General features: G+C 47.2%; 1 protein-coding gene across 3 annotated transcripts in view; it reads left to right on the forward strand.

Moving 5' to 3' along the window:
* SHISA7 (shisa family member 7) overlaps window positions 1-21903 on the forward strand; it is a 300898-nt gene that overhangs the window by 238647 nt on the left and 40348 nt on the right. The gene's annotated exons all lie outside the window — the stretch shown is intronic.

Consider the following 21903-nt stretch of genomic DNA (forward strand, 5'->3'; position numbering starts at 1 on the left):
CGATCAGCCTCCGGTAGTCCACGTAGAACCTCAGGGTACCGTCCTTTTTCCGAACTAACATGATGGGGGCCGCCCAGTGACTCTGGCTCTCGCGGATCACGCCATTGCGCAGCATGTGGGCCAACAGTTCTTTCACCTCCTGGTACATCTGAGATGGGGTCTGCCGATACCTCTCTCGAATGGGAGCAGTGGATCCTGTAGGGATTTCATGCTTAATAGCCTGGGTGCACCCAAAGTCATCTTCATCTTGTGCAAACACTCCTTGATATCACTATAATAATTGTTCAACCTGTCCAACTTGCCTCGAAGAAAACTCTGCAAGGTTGGCTTCCATCTGTTCCAATAGGTGACGTCCAGCCAGTGGTTTGCTTCTGTTTTCCTGACTGTCGAGTGACACCTCTAAGGTCTATTGATCTCTTCCCACAGGTGTCAGTCCTATAGCATCTGCTCTGGTGAGATCTACTGGCATTATGCAAACTCAGGCTACCTCTTGTCGGTGCAACAACTGTAGACTTCCTCTACTTAAGTTTATAAAGTGTACAGGTTCTCGTCCCCGTCGCAGGCTCAATCTGGACATCCACACCCTCTAGGGACACATGGGCCAGTACCAGCATAGTGAGTACAGTCTGTCCCACTGGCAGTGTCACTGTGGCTTTGGGTGGCATGAATACTTTGTCGGATACTGGGAGGCAGCGGGCTACTTCTGAATTAGGCTGACTCGCACGAGTTGCTGAAACACCTTCTTACTGGCCGGTTCACGACTCACAAGTGGCATGGGTCTAGTTGTCTTTATCGGGACCCTCAGCCAAGAATTGTCCTATTTCTTTTACCACATTCATGCCCAGGGTTACAATTGGTCCTTTTTGGCCCAGGTCTTTTCCACACACCTGGACAAACATCCACCCTACTCCCACTACTGGGATTGGCAGTTGATTAGCTGCCACCAGTTGGATGGTGTGTTTTTTTCTGGAGTGAACAACTTCGGGGAAGTGATTCTGGAAATATGCCTCAGGCATAGTGGTCACCTGAGACCCTGTGTCCTTCAAGCAGCAAATGCGTTGCCCATTGAATTCAGCCCAGGTAATGGGTCTCTCTGAGACAATGTCCTCAGAGTTCTCTCTTCCGCCCTGTAAGGCTCGAAACTCCACGATATGCTCTATAAGCGTGGGGCGCGTTAATTTAATGGGTGCCCCATCTCCTTCTTTCTCGACTCGGGCAGTCTCTTGAAATATGCCCCCTTCCACTGCAGGTCTAACACTCTGGCTCGGGTTCCACGGATGGGCTGCGTGCACGGCGTGATGGGGTTCAGAAGGAGGAACTTTCCCGCTCTGACCTCCTCTCACGTAAGGCTGTGTGATCAGCCGGAGGGTTGGCAGCAAGGGTTGATACTGCATAGGTCACCTCGAATGTTCCGGATCTCTTGACATATCTCCTGCACCTGGTCGGGTTCAGTGTGGGTTGACTCAGGGGTGACCACTTTATGACTCCAGACCGCGGCGGTGAGACCAGGGGTCTCACTCTCCAAGACCTTAGCTTCGGCCCCAACCTCAAGGAAGCCCAGATCGGGATTCAGGCGTAGGCACTCCTTTAAGACCTGCTTCAGAGAGGGATTCCTCAGCCCAGCAACGAGTTGGTCCCGCAGCACTTCGTTCAATGGACCCAGTCCTCGGTGCCAGTCTTGGGTCTTCTTGATGATATGGGCTGTCACTCCAGGCCATCACATACTGAGCTATGGTATCATTTTCCCCTTGGACCCGCTGGAAGGTGCCCAAGGTCCGTGGTTAAAGTCCTCCAAGATTTTTATCACCTTGTCCAGAGTGTTACAGTCCCTAGGTGGGCGGTACATAACCATCTGCCGGGCCTCCCCATCAATGTTCAGGGGGCTAGCTTGGCCTGGACGGAAGGGGTCAGGGGATACATGCGCAGCATGCTTATCAGCCTCTCTACCCAGTTCCACAGCGACATGCTGCTCCCTGTGAACTTGAGAAAATCGCTGAGCATAGTCCCCTGCCAGGCTTAGTCACGGACTGGTCGGCAATCTCTTTGTCTGAATGTTGCATCCTACTGACTACATCAAATATAATACAGGTGTCGGGATGCAACACACAGAGATCACGAAGCAGTCACGGAGAGATACAACTCAATTTATATACAGCAATGTCTTTAAACAATTAGTGTTAGTAACAAGGCAAATCAACACTAGAACTAATAATAATAATCTTGGAATAGCAAAGAAAGTCTTTCTCTAATTAACGGTAATGTTCTTTTCACAACGGTGGTGTGCCCAGTCGTGGGAGTCACCACGTAAGCTCTCTATTGCGATCTGGCCCTAGCGGGGGTCACAAGTTTTTCCTGCTAGACCGCAAATCTCTCTCTGATGTAGTCAATCAAGGCCCGTTGAGCCTCTCACACACCAACCGGCCCCCTCCCAACCTGAAATCCTTGTCCCAGCCGACAGGTGATAGCTGGAAGTGATGTCCTCGCCTCTTGACAGGCAACGCCGGGTCTCGGAGGCTTAACCAACGCAGGGCGCGGATCCTGGTCCTGACCAGTAGAGACGGAACTTGGAGATCTCCTGCGGGGAATCCGGACCTTGCCAGGTGGTGACCGGCACCTGGGTGGCGCAGACTTCCAGCTGAGGCCTTTCATGCTGGACATCCTTTAAAATAATATATTCCAATCCAGCGTGCTTCATGTACAGTCTATCTAATATGACTTCATGCTAATAGTCAATATCAGATACTATAATACTAAAAATACTAAATCATATACCATCTATAATGTATACTCCCTATAGAGCAGTGTATCAATTATTCCAATCTAAATTTTAAAGGTCTAAAGTGCTGATAAATCACTTCCACCTCTAATACACTATTATTTGTGTGTTTCTCCACACTATAATACTAATGGATCCGCAAAAAAAATTATTACACTTTGCCCTCAACTGGAGTTATATTGTTACTTTTGAAGGATACAATAGAGCAGACCAAGAGGTTTTCTTCGAAAGTTGACTTTATAAAAAAGAAAAACTCCTGCAATTAAGCATAGAGAAATTTACGTAATTTATGAAAGGTAGAAAGCATCAGCAATTCCAAAGGGATTTAGCTGATTTTAAAGAAAATAGAGCTTACAATCCAAAAACCTAACTGGAGTAGGAGTAACAGATATTTCATAATTTAACTACCATACCTCTGACAGTGAGAGAAGTCAATTGGGCTTCGGTAGGGGAAACAGAGGGAGATAGAAGAATAGAGGTCGAAATAGGAGCACGGATAGGGGTAGAAATAAATATGAGTATTATACGAGGTCAAGGGACAATCAAATATGCCCAAAGAAAAATCAAGACTCTGTGGATGTCCCTGTGGGACGTTCTTCTTCCTCTTCCTCAGCGTCGTCTTCTTCAGCTTTTTTAGCACAGGGACCACCTATTGCGTCAGGCACTGTCTTCAGGTAGGAGGTGGTAGGAATGATCAATCAAAAGTGATATGTGGGCAAGCTGAGGGAGAAATTTTTGTAAAACAAACCAAACTAATATTATCATCAATAGTTAATAAAGAGAGTGGAGCTATCCCCAAGGAGCGAGTGAAAAAGCTGTTTGGTAAGGATTCTAGTATAGGGGAAGATAGTGAGTCATTCAGTAAACGTTATAGGAGACAGTATTTTGGGGTGACTGCTACTAAATCAATAATGACAAGTAAGAGGAATGAAGTAGATTTGCAGGATACTGAGACACGTAGGCAGTTAAGACTGGACTCTGGTAGAGCGGTGCAGGAGCCTGATGACTTGAGAGTAGTGTTGAGCGAACATGCTCGACACTGCTCGGTACTCGCCCGAGCATCACGCTACTCGGGATGTTCGGTGAGCACCGAGCATTTCCGGGTTACTCGGGCGGGAGCTCGGGTCTCCGCCCTGCATGTTTGGCGCTCTTTACAGAGCCAATGAACATGCAGGGATTGCCAGCCAGTCACTGTAATGCTGCAGCCATGTTGGTTGTGGGCATTACAGTGATTGGCTGGCCGCACAGCGTCACCTCGAGTATTTAAAACCGGGCGCCGTCATCTTGGACACAGTCGCTCCGGATTAGACAGTGTAGGGACAGTGCTGCTGATTTAGGGAGAGATATAAACTGCGAAATAGTTAGTGTAGGGTCTGTAAAGGCTGCCAGAACAAACAAACAGTCCTTTTCAGGACTAATATCCATCCCAGATACCAGGCAGGCAGGCTGTATAGGAGACACAGTGGTTATACCAGCAAATGCTGCATTACAGTCCTGTGTGCTCCTGTTGCTGAAATTGCTGGACTTAGCACCAGGTGTCGGGGGCCAGGAAAAATCCTTTTTTTTTCATCTAAATCCTCCTTTTTTTTTCCTCCTTCACACTGTACAAATACCCGTCTTATTAACCTTTTGGTGTCCCCCCCCCTCCAAAAAAAAAGCATGTCTCTGATTTTTCAGACACAAATATAACTGTTGAAAATAGTCTGGTGTAGGCTAGAGAAACAGAAGTGTCGTTTTGCACTTCCACGGTTCAAACCTCTGTATTATCCATTTTGGGCCATTTGTATCTAAAAAAAAAAACAGTTTGAGTGTGTCGCTCACTGTTCAGCCGCAAATCTATATATTTAAAAAAGTCTGGTATACCCCAGTAAACAATAACTGTGGTTTTGCCATCCCATGGTAAAAAATCTCTTTTATTCAGGTTTTGGTATATTTTCCGTAAAGAAAAACAGTAGTGTCTCCTGACTGTTGTGACACAAAAATATATCTGTTGAAAATAGTTTTGTGTAGGCCCGACATTCCAGTGTGGTTTCGCAGTTCCATGGGTCAAATCGCTGTACTATCCAGTTTTGGGCCTTTGGTATCTAAAAAAAAAGCAGTTTGAGTGTGTCGCTCACTGTTCAGCCGCAAATATCTCTATTTAAAAAAGTGTGGTATACCCCAGTAAACAATAACTGTGGTTTTGCCATCCCACGGTAAAAAATCTCTATTATTCAGGTTTTGGTATATTTTCCGTAAAGAAAAACAGTAGTGTCTCCTGACTGTTGTGACACAAAAATATATCTGTTGAAAATAGTCTTGTATAGGCCCGACATCCCAGTGTGGTTTTGCAGTTCCACGGGTCAAATCGCTGTACTATCCAGTTTTGGGCCTTTGGTATCTAAAAAAAAGCAGTTTGAGTGTGTCGCTCACTGTTCAGCTGCAAATATCTCTATTTAAAAAAGTGTGGTATACCCCAGTAAACAATAACTGTGGTTTTGCCATCCCACGGTAAAAAATCTCTATTGTTCAGCTTTTGGTAGTTTTTTCCGTAAAGAAAAACAGTAGTGTCTCCTGACTGTTGTGACAAAAAAATATATCTGTTGAAAATAGTCTTGTGTAGGCCCGACATCCCAGTGTGGTTTCGCAGTTCCATGGGTCAAATCGCTGTACTATCCAGTTTTGGGCCTTTGGTATCTAAAAAAAAAGCAGTTTGAGTGTGTCGCTCACTGTTCAGCCGCAAATATCTCTATTTAAAAAGTGTGGTATACCCCAGTAAACAATAACTGAGGTTTTACCATCCCACGGTAAAAAATCTCTATTATTCAGGTTTTGGTATATTTTCCGTAAAGAAAAACAGTAGTGTCTCCTGACTGTTGTGACACAAAAATATATCTGTTGAAAATAGTCTTGAATAGGCCCGACATCCCAGTGTGGTTTTGCAGTTCCACGGGTCAAATCGCTTGTACTATCCAGTTTTGGGCCTTTGGTATCTAAAAAAAAGCAGTTTGAGTGTGTCGCTCACTGTTCAGCCGCAAATATCTCTATTTAAAAAAGTGTGGTATACCCCAGTAAACAATAACTGTGGTTTTGCCATCCCACGGTAAAAAATCTCTATTATTCAGCTTTTGGTAGTTTTTTCCGTAAAGAAAAACAGTAGTGTCTCCTGACTGTTGTGACAAAAAAATATATCTGTTGAAAATAGTCTTGTGTAGGCCCGACATCCCAGTGTGGTTTCGCAGTTCCATGGGTCAAATCGCTGTACTATCCAGTTTTGGGCCTTTGGTATCTAAAAAAAAAAGCAGTTTGAGTGTGTCGCTCACTGTTCAGCCGCAAATATCTCTATTTTAAAAAGTCTGGTATACCCCAGTAAACAATAACTGTGCTTTTGCCATCCCACGGTAAAAAATCTCTATTATTCAGCTTTTGGTAGTTTTTTCCGTAAAGAAAAACAGTAGTGTCTCCTGACTGTTGTGACACAAAAATATATCTGTTGAAAATAGTCTTGTGTAGGCCCGACATCCCAGTGTGGTTTCGCAATTCCATGGGTCAAATCGCTGTACTATCCAGTTTTGGGCCTTTGGTATCTAAAAAAAAAAGCAGTTTGAGTGTGTCGCTCACTGTTCAGCCGCAAATATCTCTATTTAAAAAAGTGTGGTATACCCCAGTAAACAATAACTGTGGTTTTGCCATCCCACGGTAAAAAATCTCTATTATTCAGGTTTTGGTATATTTTCCGTAAAGAAAAACAGTAGTGTCTCCTGACTGTTGTGACACAAAAATATATCTGTTGAAAATAGCCTTGTGTAGGCCCGACATCCCAGTGTGGTTTCGCAGTTCCACGGGTCAAATCGCTGTACTATCCAGTTTTGGGCCTTTGGTATCTAAAAAAAAAGCAGTTTGAGTGTGTCGTTCACTGTTCAGCCGCAAATATCTCTATTTAAAAAAGTGTGGTATACCCCAGTAAACAATAACTGTGGTTTTGCCATCCCATGGTAAAAAATCTCTATTATTCAGCTTTTGGTAGTTTTTTCCGTAAAGAAAAACAGTATTGTCTCCTGACTGTTGTGACACAAAAATATATCTGTTGAAAATAGTCTTGTGTAGGCACGACATCCCTGTGTGGTTTCGCAGTTCCACGGGTCAAATCGCTGTACTATCCAGTTTTGGGCCTTTGGTATCTAAAAAAAAAGCAGTTTGAGTGTGTCGCTCACTGTTCAGCCGCAAATATCTCTATTTAAAAAAGTGTGGTATACCCCAGTAAACAATAACTGTGGTTTTGCCATCCCATGGTAAAAAATCTCTATTATTCAGCTTTTGGTAGTTTTTTCCGTAAAGAAAAACAGTAGTGTCTCCTGACTGTTGTGACACAAAAATATATCTGTTGAAAATAGTCTTGTGTAGGCCCGACATCCCAGTGTGGTTTCGCAGTTCCACGGGTCAAATCGCTGTACTATCCAGTTTTGGGCCTTTGGTATCTAAAAAAAAAGCAGTTTGAGTGTGTCGCTCACTGTTCAGCCGCAAATATCTCTATTTAAAAAAGTGTGGTATACCCCAGTAAACAATAACTGTGGTTTTCCTCTTCCACGGTTCTAATCTACTCTTTATTACCCTTATTCCATTGATAGTGCAAGTGTAAGCTATTTTACTTCATTTACAATGGGCAAGGCGCACGGCAAGGGACGTGGAAGTGGACGTTCTGGTGATGGTTCGTGCAGAGGACAGGGCCGTGGCCAAGGTGAAAATGTGCCACAACCAACAGCCACATCTTCTCGCTCCCACTTCTTGACCGAATTACTAGGGAAGCACAGAACAACACAAGTATTGAGAACTGATCAGTGTGAACAGGTTATTAATTGGATAGCAGATAATACTTCCAGTTACCTGGGCACCACCACCTCCAGTCTGTCTTCCACACGGTCAACTGTTAGTAGCCGTGAGTCTCGACCGCATACTCCTCCTCACCCTGATGCTCCTTCCTCCCACCATGCCGAGTGTCGTCAGACAGCAAGTGATCCCACACTTGGACACTCTGAAGAGCTGTTCACTGGTCCATTTCCATATTTGGGCCCCTCGCCTGATACGCTTGAAGTGGTGGAAGAGGAGATCCCGTGTTGCGATGCCCAAATATTTGAACAGCCACGGCCACAGGAAGTCAACGTTGGCAATCTGTCACAAGAAGTGGACGATGACGAGACACAATTGCCAGGAAGTGAGGAGGAGGATCGTGGTGCGCAAGTGGAAGAGGAGGAGGTGGTGGATGATCTAGTAACTGACCCAACGTGGAAGGAGGACATGCAGAATGAGGCCAGCAGCACACAGGGGGAGGGAGGCAGAGTACCCCAACAGGCAGGAAGAAGCAGTGTGGTGGCCGCAGACAGAAGGCAGGCAACCGTTCCCCGTAACACCAACACGAGGGACGTTGCCAGTACAAGCGGTAGGTCTTCCAGAGTCTGGAATTTTTTTAAAGACTCTGCTGATAACCCCAAAAAGGCCATATGTTCCACCTGCCATGCCAGCATCAGCAGGGGTGACAAAACTACCAGCCTGACCACCACCAGCATGATCAGGCACATGGCAGCAAAGCACCCGACTTTGTGGGGCGAAACCCAGGGTCCACGACCAGTGTCAGCGGGTGTCACCACTGCTTCTTCCACAGTTGTGCATGCAATAGAACCCCCTGTTGTGTGTGCAAGGCAATCCCCTGTCCATACTGCATGTAAAGATGCCCCCTCCTCTCAGTCTTCACTTGTTATGGCAGTTTCTCAAGAAACAGCATCAACGTCCACGTCCACGTCCCACCGCAGCGTTCAATTGTCCATATCCCAGACCTTTGAACGAAAGCGGAAATTCGCAGCTAACGCCCCACAGGCCACTGTCCTAAATTCGCACATTTCACGACTGCTTGCGTTGGAAATGCTGCCTTTTAGGCTGGTGGAGACGGAATCCTTCTGCAATGTTATGGCGGTGGCCGTCCCTCGGTACTCGGTCCCCAGCCGACACTATTTTGCCCGGTGTGCCATCCCCGCACTACACAAGCACGTGTCCCAAAGCATCTGCCGTGCCCTCAACAACGCAGTTACTGGGAGAGTCCACCTGACAACGGACACGTGGACAAGTGCTTGTGGCCAGGGACGGTACATCTCTCTGACGGCACACTGGGTAAACATAGTGGAAGCCGGGACCCAGTCGGACCTTGGGACGGAACACATCCTCCCCACACCGAGGATTGCGGGCCCTATGTCTGTCAGAGTTGCCCCCACAGTGTACAGCTCCTGCACATCCTCCTCCTCCTCCTCCTCCTCATGTTCAGCCTCCATCTCAGATATCACCACATCAGTTACAAGCTGGAAGCATTGCAGTACTGCCTCCGCCAAGCGGCAACAGGCTGTGCTGAAACTCATAAGCTTAGGTGATAAACCTCACACTGCTTGTGAGTTGTGGACAGCTGTGAAAGAGCAGGCAGATCTGTGGCTGAGACCGCTGAACCTACATCCCGGCATGGTCGTGTGTGACAATGGCCGTAACCTGGTGGCGAGGTGAGATCACACACGTACCATGCCTGGCTCATGTGCTTAACCTCGTGGTTCAGTGGTTTCTTAAATCGTACCCCGAGTTGCCAGATCTGCTCGTGAAAGTACGCCGCCTGTCAGCTCATTTTCGCAAGTCGGCTACAGCTTCCGCCGCCCTTGCTGTGTTGCAACAGGGTTTGCAGCTTCCGGCACACCGACTGGTGTGTGATGTCCCCACACGTTGGAACTCTACCCTCCACATGTTGCAAAGGATTTGTGAGCAGAAGAGAGCAGTTGTGGAGTACCACCTGCAACAAGGCCGTCGATATTCAGGTCAGACTCCACACATAAGACCTCAGGAGTGGACCTGGATGTCTGACATATGTACCATCCTGACAAACTTTGAGGAGGCCACCAAGATGGTGAGTGGCGATGACGCCATCATTAGTGTCAGCATCCCACTTGTCTGTCTTTTGCAACGCTCTCTGCAGAGAATTAAAGAGGAGGTATTGCAGCCAGAGTATGATGAGATGGATCAAGAAGCCGTAGCGGGCGATTACACACAGCCCAGCCTCATCTCATCCCAACGTGCATTGGGGGAGGAGGAGGAGGAGGAGGAAGAACAGGAGCTGCTATCATGCGTTGTAGACGGTAGTACCTGTACAAGTGTCATACCGTCGGTTCAGCGTGGGTGGCCTGAGGACAGGGGGGAGGAGGAAGAGGAAGAGGAGGAGGAGGAGAGCATGGTCAGTCGTTATCTTGGTGAGGACACGGAAATCTTGCCCGTTACCAGTCTGGCACGCATGGCTGTCTTTATGTTACGCTGCCTTAACCGTGACCCTCGTGTTGTCAAAATGTTGGGTGACAGTCATTACTGGTTGGTGACACTTGTAGACCCCCGCTACAAGGAGAACTTTCACTCTCTTATTCCTGAGGTGGAGAGGTCTACAAAAATGGGGCAGTACCAGAAGGCCCTTGCTGCAGAACTGTTAAAAAAATTCCCATCTGAATACGCTAGCGGCAGAGGTCACAGTTCGTTGCCCAACCAAGGCGTACAGGCGAGAGAGATGCAACTCCAATCCAGCAGAGGCAGGGGAACACTGTCAACATTCTGGGACAGTTTTCTGACACCCGCCCAGCTTACAGGCCCTGAGGCGCGGGGTACTCTCACAAGGAGTGGAAAGTTTCAAAAGATGGTGAGGGAGTACCTTGCCGACCGTACCAGCGTCCTCCGTGATTCCTCTGTGCCTTTTAATTATTGGGTATCCAAGCTGGACACTTGGAATGAACTCGCTCTGTACTCCTTGGAGGTCCTGGCCTGCCCTGCCGCTAGCGTGTTATCGGAGCGTGTTTTTAGTGCCGCTGGGGGAATTATAACTGATAAGCGCACTCGCCTGTCAACTGACAATGCTGACAAGCTGACCCTTATCAAAATGAACAAGGGCTGGATTGGGCTTGACTTCTCATCACCACCAAATGACAGCAGAGTAACATAAAGTCAAATCCACTGTGTTATTTCGGGAGGTGTATTCACATGCACCGCTTCACACCCACACATGGGTATACGCTTCCTCGTTTCGGCTGTTTTATCTTCTTCTCCTTATCCTCAGCCTCCACCACCACTATACCACCAGGGTGCCAGCATTGCAAGTTCCTCCGTCCTTATTTTTGGCAGCTTTTCCTTGCAAGGCATAAGCAAATACTATGGGACACCCACTCCCCAATAATGGGACTTATGTTTGTAATATGCTGTACTGCATGGCTCTTGTAAAGGGCATTGCAAGTTGCTCCGTCCTAATTTTTGGCAGCTTTTGCTTGCAAGGCATAAGCAAATACTATGGGAGACCCACTCCCCAATAATGGGACTTACGTTTGTAATATGCTGTACTGCATGGCTCTTGTAAAGGGCATTGCAAGTTGCTCCGTCCTAATTTTTGGCAGCTTTTGCTTGCAAGGCATAAGCAAATACTATGGGAGACCCACTCCCCAATAATGGGACTTATGTTTGTAATATGCTGTACTGCATGTGACGCGCCCCCTGGGCCGTGTGTACACGTGTGTGGGATACCCGGTGCCGGGTCTCAGGGATCTGTAGTCTCCGTGGCGGTGACCCGGTCCCGTGGCTCAGGCTGGTCAAACCAGTCGCAGTCTTTCTTAGGTTTTGAGGTTAATTGTCCGACTGCGCCACCCGTGGATTGCGGTCAGGGAGTACCACCGCTGCGAGGCAGACCGCTGAGGCTGGTGTTGTGTGCGCAGCAGAGAATGGGATAACTCCCCACTGGAGGAGTATAGCCTCAGGGCAGTGAGTGTGGATGATGGGGGTGATGGTGCACGAGCACAGCAGGAACGACTCAGAGTCTTTGCAGTGCAGTTCAGGGTCTTTACTGATGATTATAAGGTAGACCCTCCCGGGAGTACTGGCTAGCATAAGAGGCCTGGTCAGTCTGTGAGCAAGCAGGAGTTCCCCTGGCCAGGTGGAGTTGTAGGCCTCCCCGTCTGTCTGCACTCTTCCTGGCTACCTTGCTGTAAGCGGGTAGAAGTAGCCCACGTCCCTGAGTGTACCGTGTAGTACTCACACGTATGGCTGGTGACTTGGGGCCTTCTGTTAGCCTCCGCTCCACGCCGGCGGTGCTGGTCCCTTGCTTGTGACTGAGCCTCCGGGCTTCTATGGCCAGAGGACCTGAAATCCCCTGCTGGCTGGTTTCTGCTGCTGGATATATAAGTCCTCACAGCCTCGGACTCCTGTGTCCGGTTCCTATTGTCTTCTGCCTGAGCTCTGCTCAGCTTCCAGCCCCTGGTCTTTAGCTCCTAGCTCCTACAGAGCTCCTTGCTGTTACTTTCCCTTGCTCTCACTCTGACTCTGACTGTTCTCTGTTTTCTGACTCACTGAACCCCGCTCCAGATCCAGTTTATAAGGGCAGAATTCTCCTCTCCCAGGGGCAGGAGGATGTTGCATGTTTAAGGGATCCTGACCAGGAAACCTCCCACTTGCTCTCCGACGTAATATCTCTATTACTGTGGTGACCAGACCCCTGGGGTGCCACACATGGCTCTTGTAAGGGGCATTGCAGTTACTCATAATTTTTGGAAAGCCTTCCATTCACTGCTTAGGCCAACAGTGCACAGGAGACCCAGTTGCTATAAATGGAAAAAAAGGTTTAGTTAACGCCCTCTGACCTCCATGTCATTTCCAAGGGGCATTGGAGTGCCTCGAAATTTTTGGTAGGCATTGCACTCACTGTATGCCCTATAACTGTGTAGCTGAACCGCTCCTTTTGTTACAGAAACATATCCTACAAGACATATCTGGTTGACTGGCCTGATATTGATGTGAATGGTCCCTGTTCCTCCTGCTCTTTCTCCTTTGCCACTACCTCATCCATCATTTATCACCTGAAGCTTTGTTTTAACGGGAGTCATAGAACTTGGATAGTAGCAGGAAAACATCCAGCAATCCTCGGAGGAGGTAGGATACGCGCCAAAACGCTGACCTCCTCAGGCCTAGCCGCTACTACATACATGCGCTTGCATTACAACAAAACAAAGCAGATGCTAACTTCTATCATCCTCATCATGCTCCTCACCTTGGCACTCTCAACTCCCCTGATGGAGAAGCCAGGGCCCACCGGAGGAGTCTGATAGTCCGGTGGGCTCGGCCAATGCTGCCCTAAAGCAGGCCAGGCTAAGAAAAGTGTGGGAAAGGTTACCGGGACAAATAGGGGTGGCTGGGGACCGAGTATGGACACCCGGCCACCCCCTGGAGGCTGGGGAGCAAGCGGGGACACCCAGCCACCAGGCGGCTGGGGACTGAGTATGGATACCAGGCCGCTGACACAGCCATGGCGTGGTGGCCAGATTCCGCCTCCACATGCCAAAAAGGCCCAATTTAAAGTGCAAGCAAGCAAGCAGTATGGTATTGCAGCCTGGGGGTGTGTGGGTGGCAGGCTGCATACTTGCGCTTGCATTGCAAGGAATGGGAGAGGTACAATTGAACACTGCCCTGGGACAAGGACTTGAATGGGGATAGTTGCAAGTCTGCAACGACAGGTGCAAGGTGGGAGGCATCTTCGCATGTACCATGAACAGGGGTTTGGCATGCACACACTACAGCGGAATAGGCTCTCCTTCCCACTAAATGCACTGGGGAGGGCACAGGTAATGTTTTGGTATACGCTCTTAATCTTATGTATAAGGCACACCAGGACAAATAGGGGCGGCTGGGGACTGAGTATGGATACCTCGCTGCCGAAGCAGCCATGAGGTAGTGGCCAGATTCGGCCTCCTCCAAACTAAAAGTCCCCATTTCAAGTGCAAGCTAGCAGTATGGAATTGCAGTCTGGGGGTGGGTGGGTGGCAGGCTGCACACTTACACTTGCATTAAAAGAAAACATAGCAGATGCTAACTTCTGTCATCATCATCATGCTCCTCACCTTGACACTCTCAACTCCACCGATGGAGAAGTCAGGGCCCACCAGAGGAGTCTGGTTCTCTGGTGGGCTCGTCCAATGCTGCCTAAAGCTGGCCGGGCTAAGAAAAGTGTGTGGGGGGATGTTCCAAGGAGAAATAGGGGCGGCTGGGGACCGTTTATGGACACCCGGCTGCCCCCAGGCGGCTGGGGACCATGTGTGGACACCCGGCCGCGGGGCGGCTGGGGACCGAGTATGGACACCCGGCCGCTGGGCGGCTGGGGACTGAGTATGAATTCCAGGCCGCCAACACAGCCATGACGTGGTGGCCAGATTCCGCCTCCACATGCCTAAAAGGCCCAATTTCAAGTTCAAGCAAGCAAGCAGTATGGTATTGCAGCCTGGGGGTGGGTGGGTGGCAGGCTGCATACTTGCGCTTGTATTGCAAGGAATGGGGGAGGTACAATTGAACACTGCCCTGGGACTAGAACTTGCATGGGGATAGTTGCAAGTCTGCATCTTCTGATGCGGCAAGGATCACTTATGATGGGCACACTTTTAGACAGTGACCTGGGAGTCAGAGATGCTTCCAGGGGTCTTCCCCGTGCTGTTCCCATGTCTTTTCAGCACTTTATGCATGTGTCACACAGCACATGGCCAGATAAAGTTGTAAAATGTTAAAATGACATTTCCCGGTGAATGCATTTGTCATAGTTGAAAGCAATACAAAAGTGCAAAAACGCATAAAAAATGCTACTTGTGAACATAGCCGAAGGTGTGGAGGAGTATTTTTGTTTTTGGTCATTTATTTTAACTTATACACAAGTCTTTTCCCTGGAAAGGATGTTCCTTAACATATTTCACAGGAAAAAAGTTTCACTTTAGTTTTTGAACGTTTTATTGTGAGCCCGTAAAAGTGGCTTAATACCTCTGACCACGTTGTTGACAGCAGTGACCTGGGGGTCAGAAATGCTTCCTGGGGCGATCCCCATGCTGTCCCCTTGTCATTTGAGCACTGTCACTATCGTTTTGGGCACTTGTTAGGCTTTTAAAGGACTGCCGGGGGTGCCACCGCAAAAATGCTCGAGTCTCCCATAGACTAACATTGGACTCGTTGCTCGGGTCGAGCACCCGAGTATCACGGCAAGCTCGGCCCGAGCTTCGAGCACCCGAGCATTTTAGTGCTCGCTCAACACTACTTGAGAGTAATTAATCATTCTAAAAGGGTGTTATCTGTTAATGAAATTACCCTTTCAAGAGGACTGTCATTTGTCCCAACGGCGAGGTATGATGACTTTGAATGGATTAAGGATATAGCCCTCTTTACAAGAAAACTAAGATGGGCTAAGTTCATGTAGCAGAGTGAGCGTAATAAATGCAGGGAAGTAGGGATTTCACAGGCTGAATTATCAGATCTTAGGCTGCTGGAGGACTTATGGCATGAAGGGCAAGGTGCTATAGGGGATGACCCTTTCACAGATTTGAAGGGGAAAAGTACCAAGGCCCCACCAATGTTTGAGTCAAGCCATATTGACATCTCTGAGGAGCTTGTTATTAAAGGGTTGGGAGATTTAGGCGGTGAAAGGGTAAAGAACAACCTAACTGCCTCAGAGCTATAGGCCCTCCTTTGTCTGGAGAGGGACCAGTCTATAGTGGTGAAATCTTCAGACAAGAGAGGAAATATTTTGATCATGGATAGATCGCAATACAAGGACATGTGTCTAAGTCTACTGTCAGATCGCGAGAGCTATGAAAATTTGGATAGTGACCCCACAAACAAATACATGATTGAATTGGGAGGGATACTATCGAAACCACTTGAAGAGAATCTAATTAATAGAAAAGAGTTGTGATTTCTAAAACCAAAGTGCCCACAAATTGCATCCATCTATAGCCTTCCTAAGGTGCATCCTATAGTCTCGGGCTAGGAAGTATAACGCAGGGCATTAGCATATATATTGATACGATTTTAAGGCCATTTGTGCTGGCTCTCCCCTCCTATGTCTGAGATACTATGGACATCCTTAGGGTATTAAAAGATCTGCAGGTTGAGGATGAAGTGTTCCTTGCAAGCCTGGATGTGGAGACACTGTACAGCTCTATTCCCAATGAGGCTGGCTGTAATGCAGTGGAGAATTTTTTGAGTACAAGGGGATTGCACCTTAGGTGACGCAATATGCTGGTAATGGATCTCCTTAAATTTGTTTTATAACGGAATTTTTTTCTTTTCGATGGGCGGTACTTCCACCAGCTCAGGGGTACAGCTATGGGGAGCCCTTGTGCTCCTACATATGCTAATCTATTCCTGGGCTGGTGGGAGGAGGTTCTAGTCTTTAATGAGGAGCAGGAGGAGTGGACATCAAAAATATCGCTATGGGTCAGATATATAGATGATGTCCTTATCCTCTGGACTGAAACTATTGGACAATTTGATACATTTGTTTTGGCCCTTAATAACAACAGTGTGGGGATTAAACTTACTTCCAAGTAATGAGAGTAAATTATCATTTTTGTACATCCTTATTCAAAAAGATTCCTTGGGACATTTGGTAACTGATCTGTATAGGAAACCAACAGCCACAAATAATTTCTTACAGTGGAGGCGTCATCGTCCACTGCTGCTGAAACGTGGTATCCCCAAGGGGTAGATCTTAAGGTTAAGACGGATAGTTATGTCGGTAAAACTATCCGACAGTTCAGAAGGAGAATTTTGGAGCATTTGGGAGATATCTGGAAAAAAGAGGATACTCCCATTGCAAGACATATATGGGAAAAACATGGAGGAAATTGCAAGGCAATTCAATTTCAAGGGATTGAATAAATATGGGTTGGTATCGGTCTGGTATGTTATAACCTGATACTACCTTATTTCTTTCCCCCTCTAAATTAATTAATGTTGGATTAAATATGTTTGGATAATGTTTAATATTAAAATTTCCCCGTAATATATGATTTATCAGGGTGAAGTAAGTTAGACCTATGATAGGAGTTTAGGTAAGCACGCTATGTCTTGACGATAAGTATAGAGTACAGGAAAGATAGTGAAAGTGATTATGGTTTATCTATATTTACCGCATTCCAAGCAGTTAATCTCCTTCGACGCTGCTGTCTCTGTTGTATATGGTGGTAACCGCTGCAACCCAGCTGACGTGAACATAGATCTGACATAGTCTATAGTGATTGGCCCCATTATTATTATTATTTATTATTATAGCACCATTTATTCCATGGCGCTTTACATGTGAAAGGGGGTATACATACAAAAACAATTACAATAATCTTGAACAAAACTTGATGGCAACTGGTACAGGAGGAGCGAGGCCCCTGCCCGCAAGGGCTCCCAGTCTACAATGGATGGGTGAGGATACAGTAGGTGAGGGTAGAGCGGTATGGTGGAGCAGTGGTTACTGCAGGTTGTAGGCTTGTTGGAAGAGGTAGGTCTTCAGGTTCCTTCTGAAGGTTTCCACAGTAGGCGAGAGTCTGATAAGTTGGGGTAGAGAGTTCCAGAGTAGGGGGGATGCACGGGAGAAATCTTGTATGCGATTGTGGTTGAGATAAGAGGGGAGTAGAGCAGGAGATCTTGTGAGGATCGGAGGTTGCATGCAGGTCACAGATGTATGAAGGAGACAGCTTGTGGATGGCTTTATATGCCATTGTTAGGGTTTTCAACTGGAGTCTATGGGCAATGGGGAGCCAATGAAGGGATTGACAGAGAGGAGAGGTCAGGGAATAGTGAGGGGCCAGATGGATTAGTCAGTCAGCAGAGTTTAGGATAGATTGGAGGGGTGCGAGAGTGTTGGAAGGGAGGCCACAGAGCAGAAGGTTGCAGTAGTCGAGGCGGGAGATGATGAGGGCGTGCACTAGTGTTTTTTGCAGATTCGTGGTTGAGAAATGTGTGGATCCGGGAGATATTTTTCAGTTGGAGTCGGCAGGAAGTGGAAAGGGCTTGGATATGTGGTTTGAAGGAGAGATCAGAGTCCAGGATTACTCCAAGGTAGTGAGCTTGCGGGACTGGAGAGAGTGAACAGCCATTGACGTTGATAGATAGGTCAGTTGGGGGGTTGAATGAGATGGTGGAAAGATGATGAATTCTGTTTTATCCATGTTAACTTTTAGAAATCTAGCAGAGGAGAAGGATGAAATAGCGGACAGACATTGTGGGGTTTTGGTTAGTAGGGAGGAGATATCGGGTCCAGAGAGGTAGAGCTGTGTGTCATCAGCATAGAGGTGATACTGAAAGCCGTGACCTGTCCTAGGCCGAAGGTGTAGATGGAGAAGAGCATGGGTCCTAGAATTGAACTTTGGGGGACACCGGCAGATAGGGGGCGAGATGAAGAGGTGGTGTGTGAGTGGGAGACACTGAAGGTCCTATCTGTTAGGTATGAAGAGATCCAAGATAGGGCCAAGTCCGTGATGCCAAGAGACGAGAGAGTCTGTAGTAAGAAGGAATGGGCCACTATGTCGAAGGCAGATGACAGGTCTAGGAGGAGGAGGACAGAGTAGTGTCGCTTGGATTTGGCAGCTAGTAGGTCGTTGGTCACTTTAGTCAGGGCAGTTTCAGTAGAATGGTGCAGGTGGAAGCCAGATTGGAGGTGGTCAAAGAGAGAGCAGGAGGAGAGGTGGGAGGACAGTTCAAAGTGGACATGTTGTTCCAGTAGTTTTGAAGCATAGGGGAGAAGTGATATGGGGCGGTAGCTAGTCAGAGAGGATGGGTCGAGGGAGGGCTTTTTGAGGATGGTTGTGATTAAGGCATGTTTGAAGCATGAGGGGAAGACACCAGTTGTTAGTGATAGATTGAAAAGGTGGGTTAGGGTTGGGATGAGGATAGTGGTAAGGTTGGGGATGAGGTGGGATGAAATTGGGTCAAGTTCGCAGGTGGTGAGGTATGATTTGGAGAGTAAAGAGGACAGTTGATCTTCCGCATGGGTGGTGAAGCTGGTTTTAGAGGAGGAGGATTGAGTAGGTGTGAGGCGGTGCTGGGGGGGACTTTAGGCAGAAGCTTTGTCTGATGGTGTCAATCTTCTGCTTGAAGAATGAGGCAAAGTCTTTGGCTGAGATGAGAGGAGAGGGAGGAGGCACTAGGGGACGGAGGAGAGAATTGAAGGTGTTGAATAGCTGTTTAGGGTTGTGTGACAGGGAGGATATGAGAGATGAAAAGTATGTTTGTTTTGCAGCAGTGAGTGTAGACTTGAAGTGAGGGACTATTTGAATGCGATGAAGTGCTCATTGGAGTGGGACCTTTTCCATCTACGCTCAGCAACCCTGAAGGCCCATCGCAGTTCTTTGGTTAGGCTGGTGTGCCAGGGTTGCCTGTTGATTGTGCGAGCTTTGGTATGTAAGGGGGGGATTGAATTGAGAGCTGCAGCTGTTGTGGTGTTGTATAAAGTGGCAGCAACATCTGCATCATGTAAGGAACGAATGTCTGTAAGAGGGAGAAGTGATTCAGAGAGTGAGTGTAGGTGAAGGTGTTTAAGATTTCTGCGAGGGTGTGCAAGTTTGTGGAGTGGGGATTGTGGCCCTGGAGAGGGTAGAGAATGTATCTAGGTTGTGGTCAGAAAGGGGGAGAGGTGAGTTAGAGAGGTTAGATAAGGAACAGAGGCGGGTGAAGATGAGGTCCAGTGTGTGGCCATCTTTGTGAGTGGCTGCGGAAGACCATTGAGTAAGGGCGAAGGAGGAAGTGAGGGAAAGAAGCTTAGAGGCAGCTGAGAGGGAAGTGTCGATGGGGATGTTGAAGTCGCCCATGATGATAGTGGGGATGTCAGCGGAAAGAAAATGAAGTAGCCAGGTGGTGAAATGGTCTAAGAAGGTGGTGGTTTGTCCTGGGGGGCGGTAAATGAGGGCCAGTTGGAGGTTGGAGGGGGAGTAGATGCGCACACAGTGCACTTCAAAACAGGGGAGAGTAATGGAGGGTGGCAGTGGGATTTGGTTGAAGGAGCAGTTATCTGACAGGAGAAAAACCTATTCCGCCACCATGCTTGCCAATGGGGTGTGGTGTGTGGGAAAGGTGGAATCCACCGTACGAAAGTGCATCTCGAGAGGCCGTGTCAGAGGGGGTGAGCCAGGTTTCGGTGATGCTGAGGAAGGAAAGTTTGTTAGTGATGAAAAGATCATGGGTGTAGGAAAGTTTGTTGCAGACGGAGCGAGCAATCCAGAGAGCTCCTGTTAGTGGGACTGGGGAAGCGGGGGCTGGGCGGATGTGTTTGAGGTTAGAAGGGTTGTGAGAGTTTGTGATAGATCGTGGATAGGAGGTGGAAGCGACAGTGGAGATGTGGTGAGGAGGGCCAGGATTTGGGGAGATATCGCCAGCTGTGAGGAGGATCAGAGAAAGTGTTAGTAGGTGGGAGCAGGAGAGAGCATGAGGTGGCTGTCTATGTTTGGACACAGAGGATTGAATGTTGAGGAATAGTTCTGAGGAGAAGGTGAGATGCATGGGGAGGATGGAGGGAGAGATGACCATTTCCTTACTAGGTTTAGGGATTAAGGGGATTAGTAGAAAGTGGAGGACTATGGGGGAGATAGTGAAAACAAATACAAACATTGTTTACAGTGTCCAAGTATCCAGTTACCTTCAGTTCCCTTCAGGTTCAATTCAGGTATAATTCATATTTCTCACACTTAAGCAATACACTTAAGGCAATGCACTGCAGACTAACGTCTATAGCAGACTCCTTGTCCCATGTTAGAGGAATAGCGATTGGCTAGCGCGATACATCAGGGAGGGGGGGCGGTGCCTAATCTATTTAAGTTTGGCGTCTGTGCTGACGTATGCGGCTTATATCGTGACCGGGAGTTTAGAGCTTCGGTGTTAAAATGAAACTGTCTAATATAGTATAATCAAGCATGATAAACCTCCTGATGTTCCCGTAGTTAGATGAGCAAAACGCGTCGAGGTGACAGTGTACGGAATTCCATTATTGAGATGTTATTGTGTCTTAACGATAATATGAATGGAATTAGTGAGACAGTCTATTTGCATGTGGAGCATTGAAGCTCATGAGTGAGAAAACTAAACAGTGGTGCAGCGCTTGATTAAGTTGCAATAACTGTTTCTATAGGAGCCTTTTTTATAAGTCATATATGCTAAGCCAGTTTGTGGAGGAGATATAGGAGAGATTATTCAATATTATATCGCCCCGCAATATCTTAAAGGGAAAATAACAATATAACTCCAGTTGAGGGCAAAGTGCAATCATTTGTTTTTGTGCATAATAGTATATTAGAGGTGGAAGTAATTTATAATCACTTTAGACGTCTAAAATTTAGATTAGAATAATTGATGCACTGCACTATAGGGAGTATACATTATAGATGGTATATGGTTTAGTATTTTTAGTTTATTAGTATCTGATATTGACTGTTAACATGGAGTCATATTAGATAGACTGTACATGAAACACGGTGGATTGGAATATATTATTTTAAAGGATGATTAATAAAGGTGAATTTTTAATATCTTTAGTCCACTACAGTCCGTGAATGTGTTCTATTTGAGTGGATTTTTTGTTAGAGTTATATATCCTCAGTCAGTGAATTCTGTCTTGCTGGACTCTGCTCTCTTTCCTGGTGCCAAATCTACCTGCGGTTTGGTGCTCAGGGCTTTTATATCCAGGAAGTCCTTCCTGTGTGTTACCTGATCAAGGTGCAGCACTCAAAGTCACTCCCCCTGCAAATCTTCCAGCACAATTTGGTTCCGCTTGATTTCGCCTGGCCAGCAGATGGCAGTCTTTCCTCATTAATTGCACATCCTGCAAAGGTCCTTCTAGGAATTCACTGCTTCTTATTACAAGTACACACACGGGTTTTTATGGCACAGTATTCCCACAGACACAGTTGCAGAGTATAACTATTTTTTAGGCACACTGCTCTCACACACACAGCTGCAGAGTATACAAAGAGGCTTTTTGGCTCAGTACTCCCAGTACTCCACAGTACTCCCAGAGGCTTTTTGGCACATTACTCCCAGAGGCAAGGTTACAGAGGCTTAAAACGCACCTGTCAGCAGGATTGTGCTCAGTAAACCACATACACTGTCAGGTGGGCAACATTACACTGATTACATTTTAATCAGTGTAATGTTGCCCACCTGACAGTGTATGTGGTTTACTGAGCACAATCCTGCTGACAGGTGTGCTTTAAAGGCAAAGTAATTTTTTTAGGCACAGCTACAACTCGTATAGATACAGTGGTAGAGTAGAATACAGTAGTGTGACACACTACTCGCAAAAAGAG

This window comes from Phyllobates terribilis, unplaced genomic scaffold (genome assembly GCF_046119375.1).
Source record: "Phyllobates terribilis strain yellow unplaced genomic scaffold, ASM4611937v1 Scaffold_12__6_contigs__length_324123572, whole genome shotgun sequence".
Classification (NCBI taxonomy): Eukaryota; Metazoa; Chordata; class Amphibia; order Anura; family Dendrobatidae; genus Phyllobates; species Phyllobates terribilis.